Raw genomic sequence first — 14,689 nt, 5'->3', positions numbered from 1 at the left:
GGAGCGGTGGGGCCCGGTCAGGCCGCTCGGCTCTCCTCACAGGGAATTAGGGGGCAGCGGGGAGAGAGGGGAGGTGGCCGCACGTACCGGGGTGTCAGACAGTGAAGCCTCCACCGCGACGGGCCAGTCACTTTTACAAGCAGCATTGCTTCCCCGCCCCTCCGGCCCATTTCCTAGAGCGCGAGCTGAGCAGTCAGCCTCCACGCCCCAGAGGGAGCGCGTCGCAGGCCCCGGGCCGCGGGGAGGACCGGCCCGAGGCGGCGTCGGGCGGCTTCCGGCGGCTGACCCCGAGCTGCTCCCTCCCGCCCGCAGACCTCGCCCCGCCCCCTCGGCCACCGCCCCCCGCGGGTCGGGCCCAGCGCCCCCGCCCCCCTCGCCCGGCCCCACCCCGGCTCCGCCCCTCGGCCGGTGGCCCCCAGGGCGACAGTGGGAGGAGCGCGGAGGCGGCGGCTGGAACCGAGCAGCGCACGGGAGCGCGCCCCGCAGCCTGCTTCCCGGCCTCAGGTCAGAGCCCGCCGTGCAGTCCGCGGTGAGTACTACGTGGCCCGACCGACGTCCCCGGACCGGATGGACCGCCCAGGCCCCGGCGGGGTGGGTGCGAGTCCGCCGCTCCCCCCGGCACCTTCCTGGAGCCGGGCTGCCGCGCGCAGGACAGCCCGGACCGGGCGGCGGGGGCGTCCAGGCAAGGCCGAGGGGAGAGTCGGTGACTAGTTTCCGAGGACCGACTCCTCCGCCCGGTCTCCAGTCTGTGCTGCGCCGAGGCCAGGGGCCGGGGACTGGAAACGGCTCTCCTTTGCCGAGCCTGAGCCGGCCTCCGGGGCAACCCTCCCTGAGGCTGTTCGGGGCGGCTGACCTGGGAGTCCTCACCCCGAGGAGGGCGTGCGGGCCTCACCCGGGAGTCCTCGCCGACCCGGGGGTGGCCAGATAGAGAAATCCTCAGTGGTGGGGACAGATCGGGGAATCCACAGCAAGTGGCAAGGGGAAAATGGGGTGAGGGGGAAGGGACCCTGGGTAGAAGGTTTGGGCACAGAGCCCATACTAATAGATTCAGAGATCAGGAAGGAGCACGCGCTGCCTTTCCTAACTCAGCCAGCACATCAGAACGGCACTTCTCTCCTGCAGCGTACGTAACACTCCTCACCCGTGTGGTGTGTGTGTGTTGCGGGGATGGGGGTTAGGAGTCGGGGACAAACTTTTGGGAAGCCTCAGGAATCCCTTTAATTTTTATCCCTTAAAAATTAGTACACTAAGAAGCTTTGTGTGTGGGGAGGGGGTTATCTGAATATTTATTTACCATGTATAACTAAAACTGAGAAGTATTTTCTATATTTAGTAATTCACTTAAAAATAATGGTGGACCTATCATACATTAACATATTTTTGTGAAAATAACCGTACTTTTCAAAACAGAATGTTACTGAGAAGAGTGGCACTGTATTCTATTTTTGCAGATCTCTTTAATGGCAGGTTTAATAGACAGCAGCTAGATTGTCTTATCTGCTTCTGCATTCAGTCTGTTGCAGTATTACATGTCAGATAGCCTCTGAAAAACTCTACCGTATACCTCTGAAAACGTGAGAGTGAAAATGGCAAAGAGCACCTTGCCATTATGAAACTGGTTTTGACCTTGTGTGTCCCTAGAGTCCCGTCCCACACTTTGAGAACCACTGTTGTGGGAAATGCTTCAGAGGCTTAAGTGACTGGGCCTATTTCTTGTTTGTGATTCTTCCTGTGAATGGGAACCACCCCATGCACCGGTGGTGTTAACATCTAGTATTTGTGAGCAAGCTTGACCTCACTCTGGAAACCAAGTGATAGGTCCCATTGAAGAGATGGTGAGCCCTGCTGGCCTCTTGAAAACCAGCAAGGCTCTCAGATGCCTTTGGTTGTTTCCGTGCCTGCAGAGCTGAGCCGTGTGTGCACCCAGATCGCAGCAGTGATGTGGCACACAGGACCTGTGCATTCAGAGAGATGCCCGTGGGGAGCTCATGCCGTGGGGGGGGGGGGGCAGAGGGGAGGGTTGTTGTAGGACCGTGTCCAAGTGGTGGAGAAGTGATTTCCAGAAGAACTGGGAGGCATGTTTTGGCCTTGCTCTCGTCCATGTTCATTTCTGTTTGCGGTTGTGCAGCCTTGAGTTTATTGGACTAGGCCTCCCCAATCTTGGGGCTCTTTCCCTTTCCACTTTCAGAGGGGTGTGTCCCTGCGAATGGCCCTTCCTCAGCCCCTGCCGGAACCCAGTGTCCTGCATGCTGGTGTCTGGTAGGTGGGATCCCTCACTGTATCGTTTCCTTCGCTTCTTGTTCTGTCAGCACAAGTCCCAGATAGAAATGACATATGTACATAACCTGATGAAGGTTTGCAAGACAGACATACCAAACTATTAACAGTAGCCAGTTCTGGGCAGCAGAGTCTGGTGGAAGGAAGGCAGGCAGGGAACTTGTACTTGTTCTTTGTAATACCGTATTTCTGCCTGGCCTGCAGCATTCCTGCGTTGCTTTTACAACCTGAAAACAGACAAACTAAAATCCCAACAACCTATACTTTGTAAAGGAAGATAGGATTATTTCTCTGGGAAGAATGGTGGTATAACCACTCCCTCAGTTCCAGTAAAACAAATTAATTGTCACATCATGTTTCTGAACTAGTATATATGATACTAGTATCAATTCATTCAAAATAATATTGAGAGAGAGAGCCCTCTCAGATCAAAACATTTTACTGAATAGCATTGTTTGATGTAAGCCCCTGTCCAAGGTTAGAAGCACCAGATCAGAGAATCTTCTTTAATGGACTGTCATGCAGCCCTTAACTGATGTTGCAAAATGCTGTTTCATGAAATACCTTGAAGTACAATTTTTAAATTTAAAAGCATATTACCCAAGACTTCCCTGTGTTCCCTCTTTTTTGAGGAGAGAAAGCATGTGTGTATGTCCAGGCGCACACATGCATGGACAGAGGCAACGGATGTGCCGAAAGCTGAGTGGTTTTCTCTTGGTAGTAGGGTACAGCTAATTTTTAAATTTTCTAACAAGTATTAAACTTGATACAACCAAAAATAACCCCTAGTGACTTGTACGTTGCGGACCACACAGTTGTCTTTGTTCTTAGAATGATTTACCACCAACTTGCCAGTAGCAGACGCCAGCTGCTCCCTCTCCCAGTGGGAAGTGGGGAAACAAGTATGGAGCGAGAGGCATGGGGAACTGAGAACGGTGACCCACAGACCTCAGTCACACTGTGCAGCGTCTCCTTTCCCCTGTGGAGTCAGCTCCAGCCTCAGCCCTGCCCTCTCCCTGCAGCTGACCCAGAGGTTAGAAAGTTCTTATTGGATTAGCACCATCACCTGAGAAGCCATCAGCTGACCATCTCCCCAGACTGACTGGCCTTCATTCTTTCTTAGCATTTTTTTTATTGAAGCATATTTGATTTAGTGTCGTGTTAGTGTCTGGTGTACAGCATAAGGACTTGGTTATATATATTCTTTTTCGTATTCTTTTTCATTACAAGTTACTACAAGCAATTGAATATAGTTCCCTGTGCTATACAGTAGGCCCTTGTTATTTATCTTTTTTTAGCCCCTTTCAGTGGAAAATTGCAGACCAAAGAAGTGGAGAGTATAAATCCTCAGCTTCAATTATGAATATTAACATTTGGCCAATCTTGTTTCATCTAGACCTGTCCTCAAACTCAGTTCTTTTTTCCCTCTTCTAGGAGTTAGCATCTTCATTTCCAACTGTATAAGCTAACAAAAAAAAGTATTTTGTTGTGTCTTTTTAGCAACAAGCATGTACTGACTGCTGTAGCAAAATCTCTTCTACGCTAATGTCAGCACAACTGAACTCCTGAGTGGGCTCTGAACACCTGGCATGTGGTCCTGTTTCTCTGCTCCCGCATTTGCTCTCCTCCTGCCGGGTCCTCCAGCTTGCCTTCACCCAATTCTCCTGTTAAGCCTTTCTGCATCTCCCTAATTACAGCCAGCCCCCCTAGTTACAGCCGCCTCTTTCCTGTGACCTCTCTTACAACCCTTAGCATATTACAGTTCTTTGCTTTCTTATCTGAGTCTCCCTGTCAGATCATAATCTACCTAGTATTTATGTAAAACTAGGTTTTCCTTATCTGCCTTTCCCCTGTAGTGTTTAACAATGTTTAATGCAAAGAAGATGCCCAAGAAACAGATGCTAAATTATGTCAATTAAGTTCACTGGAGGAAATTTTTGATTATAAAAGAAATGCATCATGTTCAAAGGAAAAATTTCAGATATTGTCTAGGACCAAGAATATTTTATCTCACTTGCAGGAGTTTTAAAGCTTTTAAAGAACTGTGACAAAAAAGAATTTTAATTTGAAACAATATTAAAAAGGCAACTCAAAAGAGGAAAATCTTTCTTTATGGTCTGTTGTGATTTTTTTCACATCTATCTGGAGCTTTTTGGGGTCTCCTCTGATTTTAGAATGCTTTTTTCCACTTAGTAGATAAGAGTGGCTCTGACAATAATTCGTAATCCCCATTGTGTTTTAAGATGTAGGTTTAAATCTGCAGTAAAAGAAACAGTCTACAAATTTAGAGTCCACACGCCCCACGAAGCAAGTAGGTATCAATCAGGCGCTCAGCACGCGGCAGCAGCAGCGCCTGCGCAGTGATGGAGCGCTCGGGCGCAGCGCCTGTCCCAACTTCTGTCTCAGCCCAGACCTCCTGGGCTCCAGGCCCACAGATGCTGCTGCCTGCTGAACGTCTTCATCCAAAATTCACAACATCTAAAACCAACATCCAGGTTCTCATCGCCATCACTGGCTCTGCCAGTTTGCCCAAATGAGGAACACGGAGCTCTCCCAGACCTCTCTTCCTCACCCACCCTCAGTCCGTTCTGCTCCCTTCACTCTCCCTGGGATCCCTTGCCCCTGCCCCCTTTTTCTGACTTGATGACTGTAATGGCACCATAACCTGCCTCCCTGACACCAATCTGGCATCCTTCCCCCAAGTCCACTCCCACTACTACCAGAGTGATCTCTGAAAATCAAGGCAGATCTTGAAGAATCCAGCCAAGAATCCATTAATGATTCCTCCTTGTCTTCAGGATAAATCCATGCCTTTCTGCAAGGTCCCTCATGATGTGGGCCCTGCCCCTGCCTTTTCCTCTCATCTTAGCCCTGCCCATCCTGAACCCTGTCCTTTATCCACGTGGAACTGCTTTATGAGTCCCACAGGGTCAGACTTCCATGCCGTACAATATTCTCTGCCCAGAATATTCTTTCCCTGACACCCTGCCTCTATGTGACTGAAGAGCAAGGGGGATTCTTAACCCTTAATCCCATCAATGTCAAATCAATGTCAGACCAGTGTCTATCAATGTGAGATGTGTGAATGAATCTACATCAGTCCCTTCTCTTAGACAATCCAGAGAGCCCCAAGTACCAGATGTGTCATGGGCAAATGCTGCTCTATTACTTGTGACATCTTTGACCCAATGAAATGGCCATTGCATGTAGATGCCATGCTGCTGTGTCAGTCCCTGAGATGGGAGTAGAGCATCGTTGCCTAAGAGCTGGGCTTAAAGTTAGACGGACTGGCATTTGAGTTCCCTCTCAGTCTGGCTGTGGCTTTCCAGCTCCTAAACACATGGCTGTACCGCTTCAGGGAAAGAACGTGCTAGTCAGAAAATACGCTAGCAGTTGCCTTTCTTCTAGGAAACCAAGAAACGTGTGGGTTTATACCTCTGGCTTCTGGGAACTTGATTAGCATGAGTCATCATTCTTGAGTCCAGGCAGTGCTGGAAGTGGGCGGGGTAGATGACCTCAGAAACGTGGTGGCTTCATGGAGAGAGATGCTGCCCCAGGGGACCTCCGGCAGCCTGACATCCAGCCTTTTCGTGGTGATGCTCTAATTCCTAAAATCTGAGTTAGGAAAGTTCATTACCAGGGATCTATTAAATGAGTTCAGGAGCTTGAGGAAACCATGCCGCTTTCTTAAAGAGTGACTGTGCACCAGGCCTGCTCTGTATGCTTACAACCACTGCAGTTGCCCCCCCCCCCCACTCCCCTGCTCTCAGGACTTAGATGAAGTAGGGTTTGGTTGGGGTCTCTACAGGTGTCGTTTGTGAAGCCCCACTGGTGATGGTGGGTTGCTGCAGGGTAGGGGACCCCCATCCAAGAAGGAGCTGAGGACTGACCTGTAAGCGGAAAGGATGAGGTCAGGAGCAAAGGGCTGGTCAGGACACCTGGTTCTGAGGGGGTCCTACCCGCTTCTCCCTTTACTTTCCGGACTAATGTTTCATGACCCCACAGTGACTTTGTTTTCTCAGTGCATCTCCGGAATTATAAATCTGAAGTTCACCAAGACTTTTTTTGAAATTCTGTTTGTATCAGCCCACAGTGATATCAAAAAACAAAAAGACTATTTCTGTTCTTTGGAGTTTGTGCTACTGCTCACAAATGAGCTTAAAGGATGTGTCAGGTAAGCTTTCTCTTTTGGGAACTGCATATGATACTGTGCCTTCTTGGCCACTGAGCCTGGAATAGGGGAGCCTTAAAGAGGCAGGGGCTGCTCGATCAGACAGTGCCATGGCCACAGCCCCGGTCCCCCAGATCCTGACTGTTGCGTTTGGCAGTGGCTATGCACATCTGCTGAGTGAGTCATGGTCATTTTTGTGATACATCCTGAAAATTTCCAGTGTTACTTAATGAAGTTCAGGGCAACAGAAGGGCTAGATTTCAGGAAGTAGATACTTTTTTAAATGGTGATCTAATATTGTCACATTATGAGTTAATTTCTTATTGAACCTAAATTCTGATGTTGGAAATGTACAATTTAAACCAAGTGTAAAGTTAAGAGAGTGCTCTGTAGTTTGTCCTTAGTCAGAGTCACTAGAGTGCTACTCCCCACCTTGTCTTTTCCTTTTCTACCCTTACTCACCCTGCTCTGGCCCCCTTGCTTTCCCTCAGACCCACCTCAGGGCCTTTGCACATGATCTGACCCCTCCTCCAGATTGCCATAGTTTGCCCCTTCGCTTCTTTCAAGGTTGTGCTCAGTTGACTCCATCTCAGTGAGGCCTTTGATCTCCTGATACCCTTCACTCCCCGACATTCCTCACTGCCCTTGTCCTGCTTTATCCACAGAACTGGTCACAGTCTGACATTCTGTTTCCATGCTTGTTTAGTCAATCTCCCTCCAGTGAAATGGAAGCACCATGAGGGGGCTTTGTCAGTTTTATTCTAGGGCGCATCCCTAGTGCCTAAAACAGCTCCCAACACATATTAGATGGTTAACATAATTATGTGTTGAATAAAAGAATGAAAAAAATCATACAATTTTTTCACTCAGAAGGAACTTTTTAGATCATCAACTAACCTTATGTTAGAAACTGGGAAACTGAGGCACAGAAAGGCTATATAGCTATTCAAAATGAAACTGAATCAAATGATGCAACTGACAAGGGCTCAATTTTCTGAATATACAAACAGCTCATATAACTCAACAACAACAACAACAACAAAAGCCAATCCAAAAATGGGCAGAAGATCTAAGTAGACATTTCTCCAAAGAAGACATACAGATAACCACAGGCACATGATGAGATGCTCAATATCACTAATTATCAGAGAAACACAAATCCCGACTACAATGAAGTATCACCTCACACCTATCTGAATGGCCATCATTAGAAAGTCTACAGATAATAAATGCTGGAGAGAGTGTGGAGAAAAGAGAACTTTCCTACACTGTTGGTGGGAATGTAAATTGGTGCAGCCACTATGGAGGACAGTATGGAGGTTCCTTTAAAAACTAAAACTGGAATTACCATATGATCCAGCAATCCTACTCCTGGGCATATACCCAGAAAAAACTCTAATTAGAAAAGACACATGCACCCCAATGTTCACAACAGCACTATTTACAATAGCCAAGACATGGAAACAACCTAAATGTCCATCAACACATGACTGGATATACAATGGAATACTATCCAGCCATAAAAAAGAATGAAAGAATGTAATTTGCAGCAACATGAATGGACCTAGAAGTTACCATACTAAGTGAAGTAAGTCAGACAGAAAGACAAATATCATATATCACTTATATGTGAAATCTAAAACAAAATGATACAAATGAACTTATTTACAAATAAGTAAGAGACTCAAAGACACAGAAAAGAAACTTACGGTTACCAAAGAGGAGGAAGGATAAATTTGGGATTAGCAGATACAAACTAAAAATAGACAGACAACAAGGTCCTAATGTATAGCACAGTGCACTACATTCAATATCTTATGTAGACTATAATGAAAAAGAATATGAAAAAGATTATATATGTATAGCTATATAACTGAATTACTAAACCATATACCAGAAACTAACACAATATTGTAAATCAACTAAATTTCAGTTTTCAAAAAAAAAATGAATCAAATGGAATCATTTAAAAACTGTTACAGCCCTTTGAAAAAACTAGGAATATATGTGGTACATTTTGGTCAGTTGCCCAGGATAAGACAGAACAGTAAGTGAACACAGACTGATAACTTAAAAATTTAGCAACAAGAGACAAGTTACTGTGTGATGGCAAAGTTTTCTGAAGGCAGAGTCTTGTTCATTTTTGTAGTGTAAAGTACCTTGCATTAATTGGTGCCCAGGAAAAATGTGTTGATGGATTTGGTTATATTCTTTTTTAATTACTGAAATATAGTCAGTTTATAATGTTGTGTCAATTTCTGGTATACAGCATAATGTTTCAGTCATATTCTTATAATGCCATTTCTTCTGTAAGACCCTCCTTCCTAATGCACTACTTTTTCTTCCTTCTCTTTTTCAGTCCTTCCCAAAATAAATAGTTGCTCTTATGGCTTCTCCTTTAAAAATCTTTCGGTTACAAGTATCACGTGTGAGAGATTTCTGTGTTGTTTTTGGTGTTTTTAATACTTTTATGAACAGCTAAGAATATCAAAGTGATGACTTGGCCTCTGGGAAAATTCAGAGATATTTAGTTATTCCAGTTTCCCACATGCATCTGCATCAAATAAAGCAAAGAACTAACATTTCTAGCTGTCTACTTTGAGAAAGAACCAAGTTAACAAGCCATGGTGGTTTGCTGGCCTGAATGGTTCTGACCTCAGTCTTGGTTATATTTACACAGACATCCTTGGAATCTCACTTCTGACAAAAAGTTGTTTATAAGTAGCCTGGTATTTAGATACGCAGCAGTCAGTTAGGGAGTGGGACCAATTAATTTCTCTTTAAACAGGAAAAAAAAATGAAGCACAGCTGATCTTTATAGTGAACTGAAGTAAACACCAAGAGATGCAGTGATACAACTGTAACTCAGGAGCAGGAAGCCAGGAAAACTCAGGAAGAGTATATTTAGAAGTGTGAGAAGAGAGGTGGGAAAACCACGTGAAGAATGCAGAAGAAACCTCTTTCTGTTGTTTGCATAGATTTTAAAAATCCACTTTTGTGTGTCTTTAGATATCCTAAATAAAACAATTCAGAGAGTGTGCTGTCTGTGCGTTAGACCATAGAGCAGTGATTCTCAGCTAATTACCTGAAAGCTCTTTCAAACTATACAAACTCGCCGGGAAACTAATATCCACACTCTCCACCCACCAGAAAACTCTGTTCTCCCCACCCCATTATGCACAGCAGTTGTGCTACTGAGGGTTATGCCTTTCCTCTGCTCCTTCCTACTGGTGCGTGGAAATCCTTGATTGGCTGTAGGGCCCATTCATAGCTGTGCTCCTTTCTCTATCATAAGACAACCTAAGAGGATTCAACTCTGATGGCAGAAGCAGCTAAATCTTGGATTTATATACTCTAAAGGCTGGAAAGAGACTGGCAGAGGTGAATTTGGTTTTATCTGATCACTGGTATTTAGCTAAAGTCAGTCGACTGTTCCAAACATCTCTACAAATGGTTTCCTTTGCTGTGCAGAAGCTCTCAGTTAACTAGGTCCCATTTGTTTATTTTTGCTTTTGTTTCATTTGCTTTAGGAGAAAGGTCCAAAAGAACACTGCTATGACTTACGTCAAAGAGTATTTCACCTATGTTTTCTTCTAGGCGCTTACAGTTTCCGGTTTTACATTTGACTGTTTAATCCATTTTGAGTTTATTTTCATATATGGAGTTAGAAAATACTCAAATTTCATTATTTTACATGTAGCTGTCCAGTTTTCCCAGCATCACTTATTGAGGAGACTGTCTTTTCTCCATTGTGTATGTTCTTGCCTCCTTCATTGTAGATTAACTGACTGTAAGTGTGTGACTTTATTTCTGGGCTCTGTATTCTGCCCCATTGATCTGTCTGTTTTTGTGCTGTTTCTGTTTTGTTATAGTCTTTAGATCCCACATATAAGTGATATCATACAGTATTTATCTTTCTCTGACTTATTTCACTAAGCATAATACCCTCCAAGTCCATCCATGATGTTAACAAATGACAAAATTTCATTCTTTTTTATTGCTGTGTAGTATTTCCCCATATATATATATACTACATCTTTATCCATTCATCTGCTGATGGATATTTAGGTTGTTTCTGTATCCTGGCTATTGTAAATAATGCTGCTGTTAACATTGGGGTGCATGTATCTTTTCAAATTAATGTTTTCATTTTCTTTGGATATATACCCAGGAGTGGAATTACTGGATCATATGGTAGTTTTGTTTTTAGTTTTTTGAGTGCTTCCATATTGTCTTCCACGATGGCTGTACCAATTTACATTCCCACCAATGTTGTAGGAAAGTTCCCTTTTCTCCACATCCTAGCCAGCATTTGTTATTTGTGGCTTTTTTCATGATAATCATTCTGACAGGTGTGAGACTGGTTTTGATTTGCAAAACCACCAACACTGTGGTTTGGGTTTGCATTTCTCTGATGATTAGTGGTGTTGAGCATCTCTTCATGTGCCTGTTGGCCATCTGTTATGTCAACTTTATTCTCTATCTTTCTTTTGTGCATTCCTTTACATACACAGTTGTATGTGTGTCTCATATTTACATCGGTAGAAGTGATTTGCCCTTACTCTTCTGCCTCTCTTGGAATGAAGTAATCACTCCAAGCAGATTGTTAAACTCTCAACCACAAATTGTTTTCCCAAAGTTTAGCTGTCAGTCAGTTCTCTGGAATTTTGAACCACGTGGACGGTTCAGTGAATGATTATAGAACTAACTCACAGAAGTGCCTGAAGACTGTGATATGCCTAAGGAGTACTTTTTTCAACCCTACTTACAAAGGATTTTTTTTTTTTCCTGCCAGAAATTTGCTTTTCTTTGGAGGGAAAAATCAGCTACATGTTCTTCCTGGTTCTACCACTTACAAGCCCTGTGCCCCCAGGCAGCCACTTTCTTTTCAGGGCTTCCATTTTCTCATCAGAGGAATGTTTGTCATCTCTAAAGTTCCTTCCCAAAGGCTCACCATCCTCTGATTTATCTCATTGCCTCCTTAGCATCTAAGGTCGGGGTTTCCCTGGGGCATGGTGATGGGTTAAAGCCATGATGCATGGGCACAAGTGAAGGTGCCTCCCCAGGTCACCTGCAAGTGTCCTAAATTAAGGCCAAAGGTCAGTTGGCAACAACACTGTCTGTGGTGGGGGAGGATCCCCAGCACTGAACTCCCTTCACCTTTTTACTGGGAGCATACTTCATTTGTTAAATGTCTCAGATCTACCTGCCTGGGCCTGATATTTACTGTTTATAGTGATTCACTTGAAAAATCTGTGTTCAGCACTCCCTTCGCCACTCCCTCTCTTCCATGCACAAAATGTACCTGTAAGGACTATGCCAAGCCAGCCAGCTGGTGTTTCAGGACGGGTCAGCTCTGAGAGACAGTTTCTCTACCAAGTATTTTCCTTTCCTTTCAGAATGTGAACAGACATCGTGAAGACTTTCAGAGACAGCGCAGTCTCTTTTTAGGTTTCCTTCTGTTTAAGGACTGTCCACGTGCCCCACTTGAATCTGAGGCCAGGCACGTGTCAGCAGCCCTAGAGTCCTGAACACAGGATATTCAGCAAGGACAAGTTCTGAATGAGCTGCAGCCTCGCTGCTTAAGAGATATCATTTCCCTTCTTTACTTTTCCGAATCTCTTTTTTCCCTTTGTCTTCACACAGTACCACCTCATTCTGGGGGACAGAAAAGGCAGTGCCCTGAACAGATTTCCCTGTGCACTAACTCTTCCCTCTTCCAAAAAAGAAAATCCTGGGATAACGCTCCACCCTCTCCCAGAGAATCCTCGTCAACGCTGGTCATTCCCTCTTTTATTAGTATTGAATCGGGATTCGGTAAAACAGAAAAAAAGGCAGGAACAATGCAGGGGGAGGTGGTGGGAAAAAAAAAAAGGGGGGGATGGAAACAGTGGAGTCTGTGCTCTATGTGGCTGTGGGAAGCAGACAGCAGCATGATGCTACCTAGGTCTCCTGTACCCTGGCCAGGTGGTAGGGTTTCTAGCAGAATCACAGATCTCAGGATACCCTGGGGTCCGCATGACCCATGGAAGTACTCTAGCTTTGGGGATGGGGCGGGATTCTGGCCAGAGGAAAGGAGATCTAGGTAGCATTCATGATGCCTGGATTCTGCTTTGGATCTGGACTGTTCCCAAGCCAGAGATCTTTCCCCTCACATCCTCCCGGGAACATGGCTGTTTGGGCTTCCTCTTGGGATTACTAAAGCACTGGGGACTCCTGTAAGGGCATCTAAAGCAAGAGTCACAGAATGAGTGAAACTGTAAAGTGGCTCTGATTTCCAGAACCCTCCAGGCTTATATGGAGGGGACCATTTCCCAATTGCCAAGCAAAACCGGTTTGGAGTTGCAAAAACACAGCCGCTGTTGCTTTCCACTGACCTGTGGCCCAGAGTGGCATGGGACACGTGACAGTCAATGCCTGGCTCAGACCACTGTGCTGAGTGACCCCTGAAAAGACAGAAAGAAAGCTCTAGTATTCAAAACTGAGTCTCATAGGAGGATTTCTCAGGTCCATATGTCTTCTAACTTTTTTCAGCTCTGAGATTGATGACTTCAAGTCAGCACCACTTTCAAAACTTGTTACTGCAACTAGAGTGACCGCTCCAAAGGGGCAGGTAGAAAAGGCCAGGGTTCAAAACCTAGCTTTGCCTCCTGCTGGATGTATGCCCTCAAGCAAGTTTTTACACCTCTCTGAGCTGCAGTTACCTCAGCTGTAAAATGAGAATAAAGACAGGCTTGAACTTACAGAGATATTACCAGTTACAAAGGATGGTGTAAAGCACTTGGCACATACTAATCTTAGTAATTAGTAATTGGTTCTTCTCTCTCCTAACCTCTGCAAGTAAAGTTCCCTTCATTTATATATTGAAACCACACAATTATCTAGTTTCTAAGGAAAAAGGAGACAGACGGAGAGTGCTTTTATACCAGCCATTTTCTACAAGAGCCATATTGGTCATCCTATTTGTCCTGAAATACCAAGCTGGCTTTGTAGGGTGGTAACAGCAGCAGAAATTGCGTAAGGCTTCCAAAGTTCTGCCCAGGGCATTTGTAAGCCAGAGGGAAGCAAACTGACACACTACTTCCTCACAGCATCAAAGCAGATACGGGTACAACTTAGCAACTGCTTTAACGTAGAAAAATTCTATGTTAATTCAGTGACTTAAGGCTTTCTAAAGATGTGAATGGCCCACTGTGCCGGTTCAGCGAGGTTCCCACCATGTCCATAGTTTCCTGCCAGAGTTTTCTCTCTTTGGTTACCCTACCATTCCTCCAAAACACCTGCCAGGTTAAGTTAGCGCGCACAGGTCAGATAGTGCCTACAGGCGTGTTTGGTTTGGCCATCATAGCTGCAAATACACGCAGTAGTTTAGAAAAATTTGGTTGCCAACATTTATAAATCAAGAGAGTTCATGTAGAAATCCAAATAGCCAGCCTCACTTGAAAAACTGGCTCTGTCACCACCGAGCCGGCCAGCATTCCTGCGTGCAGCCCTCAGCTGGAGCCAAGTGGCCGCTGCCCTCTTTGACAGGCAAACACTGCCCAGGCTGCCTGGCCCCGGCACAGCCTGCTGCACGGTGGCGGGCCCCTTCCTGGCGCATGGTGGTATCTTGGTTGTGATTCCCTCCCCCCTCAACGTATACCTTCCACACCGAGCACTCCACAGTGTCCAGCAGTGATTCTTAAACTGGACACGGGATTCCTGACTCCTCCCCCAGTCAATTCTGATTTAGTACTTCGGCGGGGGTGGTGACCTCAGGAGTCTGTTTTAATAAGAAAGGTACCCAGGCACTTCTGTGATGTGAACCCACTCACTACCACATGCAGAAGTGACTCAGAAAGACTTCTAACACGTTGATTTCAAATGTTGCAGACTGTTACAACAAAAAACAGCTGCTTTCAAGTTCCCTCTTCCAAACTTCAAGTTTTATATAACCGCAGAATGTCATCTGCTCTGGACCTCTTACCCCCTGTCAAGCAAAACATGAGTCCAGCTCAGAGCTCTGTTCATATAGTTGGGATTTACCATGTAACATCCTTCATTTCCCTTCTTCCTCATTATCTTATGAGTGGAAAAATATTGGAAAGTTGAGAAATAAAAGAAGTTTGGAATTATATGCTCTTTTGGGAGGTGAATGCTAGCTTTCACGTAGCTTCACAGAGCCTATTTGATTTGCTAAGGATATCATTTTTGCATTCACTTATGTCCCATCTTCCCCCTACTCTGGAAAGATACTAAGTG

At 45.3% G+C, this 14,689-nt stretch overlaps 1 protein-coding gene across 1 annotated transcript in view; it reads left to right on the top strand.

The window, feature by feature from the left end:
• Nucleotides 1-404: 404 nt before the first annotated feature.
• The window catches only part of ACO1 (aconitase 1), a 48,094-nt gene continuing 33,809 nt past the window's right edge, over nucleotides 405-14,689 (top strand). The window contains exon 1 of the mRNA XM_072959254.1: nucleotides 405-529. The gene's annotated coding sequence lies outside the window, so the exon portion shown is untranslated. The remainder of the gene's footprint in view (nucleotides 530-14,689) is intronic.

This window comes from Vicugna pacos, chromosome 4, assembly GCF_048564905.1.
Source record: "Vicugna pacos chromosome 4, VicPac4, whole genome shotgun sequence".
Lineage (NCBI taxonomy): Eukaryota > Metazoa > Chordata > Mammalia > Artiodactyla > Camelidae > Vicugna > Vicugna pacos.
The sequence above is the reverse complement of the archived record's forward strand: the minus strand, read 5'-3'. Positions and strand labels throughout refer to the sequence as shown.